The following is a 3,511-nucleotide window of genomic DNA, read 5'->3' on the forward strand; positions in this document are numbered from 1 at the left end:
ATTTTTGAGAAAATTATATTGGATATGAATTTCAGAGCATGGAGTGAAGCTTAATAAGATTTATAGAAAGTCCACATCGTTTTAAAGAAAATTGTATTAATTAAAGAACACAGAAGTTCAAAATTTAAAAAGGTTTCTGAATCTTTGAGTTTCTACTGTCATGAAGCAGAGAGCTACCCAGCTACAAATCTGGGCGAGTTGTAAGGAAAAGGTAAGACTGTCTTGGAGAGTGGAGCCAAGAGTCCAGAGGGCAAAGCCAAAATCTTATCAGACAATGAATTAAAGCAAGAATCAGCAAACTGGAGCCCACAGTGCCAACCCAGCCTGTTGGCTGTATTTGTATGGTCTCTAAGCGAAGAGCAGTGATAGCTTTTGCTTCTGGAAAGCCAGCTGCCATTATTAACTACCCTGGTACAGAGAGAGAGGAGGACCTAGAGGATAAGAGGTCAGGGAAGGAAAAGATCCAGCTGGCTATCAGCCATTCTAAGAACCCCAGCTGAGGCACCAAAGGAGCGAAGCCACTTTCCATCCCCCAGACCTAGCTGGGCTGCCCCGCTCAGCATCGTGAGGCACAGAGCCAAGCTATCCCCACCGAGTCCTGTTCAAATTGTAAAATCAAGAGCAAATATATGGTTATGTTTAAACCACTAAGTTTTGGTGGCAATTTGTTACATTGCAAAAAGTAACTTGGGTGCATTATTTAATCTCTGGACTGGGCAGGAAACTTTATTTGGGCTCCAGTTTCTTCATCTATAAAAATTCAGAATTGGGCAAATTAATCTCTTAACGCTTCATTCTGCTGTGACATTCTATTACTGGGTGAATAATTCTAGCCTATAACTTTTAGTGAGTGTCTATCATTGCTAGTGAGGCACTATTAGAGGTGTTGAGGTGCAGGAGATGGGAGTGTGAACAAAACAACTCTGGCCTTTGAGGACAGGACAGTATGTGTAATAGCAGATGTACTCTGAGATCTGTTGTAGTAAACACTCTCCCACACTATAGGAGAAAAGAAAGAAAGAAAAAAGAGACTCTTTGCACTAAGAAATTTGTAAGTTGGTTTTTGTTGTTGTTGTTGTTAATCCTCACCCAAGGATATTTTTCCCATTGATTTTTAGAGAGGGAGGAAGAGAAGGGGAGAGACAGAGAGAGAAACCTGGATGTGAGAGACACATCACTTCCACTGGACTGATTGCCTCCCACATGCACCCCCAGGCTGGGGATGGATCCTGCAACCAAGGTATGTGCCTTTGACCATGCCCTTGACTGGAATCAGGCCCATAACCCTTCAGTCCAGGGGCCTTTGCTCTATCTGCTTAGCTATACCGGCCAGGCCAAATTCTTTTACATTAGCATAATTGGCCCCACATACCTCAGTTATTTCTAAACCATGACTTTTAATTGCTTCATTTTTATAATAACATCAGTGTATATTCTGTAGCATGAAGCAAAGTCTGGCTACTGCAAAGAGCTGTTTGGATTTGCTGGGTGCCTCAGATAAACAGAAACATTTGTGTGTGTACTTGGTGGCTTTCATGTATTCCACATGATTGGACTCAGATCTTATCTTCTGTAGAGGACCTCTCACCCATGGCACAATTTGGAGTAAGAGCCTGTGGAGTCTGCCTAGAGGAGTAGAGAAAGGTGGTAGAATCCTGTCCAACCATTACTGTCTGTCCCGGAATGTTTATAGTAGAAGTAGTCAGTTTCTGCCCTGGAAGGCTTTGGGCCTAAATTGAAGAGCTATAAATGTAAATCAGAAATTGTATCAAAATTACTTTCTGTTCGTCCTCCTGATAGGGCCAATCATGGACCATTCCAAGTGAAAGAACAGGGTTGCCATGAGCTCTGGGCTGAGTGTCCCGAGACCCCACTTGCAGTCTGGACTTGGCAGCTAAGTGGCATGGCAATAACGTCTTCTGGCCTTGCTATCGCTTTTGATTCCCAGGAGGGAAATGATGCCCAACTGGAAAGTAAAAATGAATGTTAAAGATAGATGGGAGAGCCTGGCTGGTGTGCTCAGTGGTTGGGCATTGACCCATGAACTAGGACAGGGGTCCTCAAACTACGGCCCGCGGGCCACATGCGGCCCGCTGAAAACATTTATTCGGCCCGCGGGGTGTTTTTGCCACTGCTGCCTGTTGCCTGTTGCTTAGCAGCCGACTCAGCTGGGCCAGCAGTGCCATGTGTGGAATGTGTGCCGCATTCTCCGACTCCCCTCCTTCTCTGTCTCTGGACTCTTCCTCTCAGTCTCAGGTGTGATCGGACAGCTCACGAGCTTGCCTGTGCAGAGCCTGCTGCTGCCTGAGGACTGAGGTAAGGACAAGTTGGGATTTATTTATTTTTTTATTTTGCAGTTAGTAGGGCCTTTTTTTTGAAGTTAGGAGAGCCTTTTTTTTGAAGTTTTGTTTTTTTACTTCAAAATAAGATATGTGCAGTGTGCATAGGAATTTGTTCACAGTTGTTTTTTTTTTTTTAACTATAGTCTGGCCCTCCAACAGTCTGAGGGAAAGTGAACTAGCCCCCTGTTTAAAAAGTTTGAGGACTTCTGGTTTAGACAATGAGTCAAGTTGAAGGAGAGCCTCCAACGGTCTGAGGGACAGTGAACTGGCCCCCTGTTTTAAAAGTTTGAGGACCTCTGAACTAGGAGGTCGCTGTTTGATTCCCAGGTAGGGGGTGTGCTGGGTTGTGGGCTCTCTCCCCAGTAGGAGGCCTGCAGGAGGCAGCCAATGACAAGTTGGGATTTATTTATTTTTTTATTTTGCAGTTAGTAGGGCCTTTTTTTTGAAGTTAGGAGAGCCTTTTTTTTGAAGTTTTGTTTTTTTACTTCAAAATAAGATATGTGCAGTGTGCATAGGAATTTGTTCATAGTTTTTTTTTAAACTATAGTCCGGCCCTCCAACGGTCTGAGGGACAGTGAACTGGCCCCCTGTTTTAAAAGTTTGAGGACCTCTGAACTAGGAGGTCGCTGTTTGATTCCCAGGTAGGGGGTGTGCTGGGTTGTGGGCTCTCTCCCCAGTAGGAGGCCTGCAGGAGGCAGCCAATCGATGATTCTTTATCATTGATTTTTCCATCTCTCCCTCTCCCTTCCTCTCTAATATCAATAGAAACATTTTTTTAAAGGTAGGTGGGAGATTAAAACACAAAAGCAAGACTAGGAGAAAGAGCTGCATGAAGTGAGTGTGTAAGGAGGGAATCCAAAGGCGCAGGGACTCTTAGCATAACATTTCTGCCTGTTTGAGTCCAGTATTGCGCAGTCACACAAAACCATGTTTGCTTAGTGTTGCCCTGTGGCCTGTGGAAGCAAAGCCGCAGAGAAGAAAAGTGAGAGAAACTGCGCAGCACCAAGTCAGGGAGCTGCCTAAGTGGCTATGAAAAACAGACAATTGTGAAAAAAGGAGCGGAGGAACCTCCTTTGTTGGAAATCCAGGTCCGAAGCCCCGGCCCCACCCAGCCCCGGAAGGCCTGCCAGGAGCACGGGCTGAGGGGCCCCGCGCGCGAGGGCTGAGTC

Source organism: Myotis davidii, unplaced genomic scaffold, assembly GCF_000327345.1.
Source record: "Myotis davidii unplaced genomic scaffold, ASM32734v1 scaffold57, whole genome shotgun sequence".
NCBI lineage: Eukaryota > Metazoa > Chordata > Mammalia > Chiroptera > Vespertilionidae > Myotis > Myotis davidii.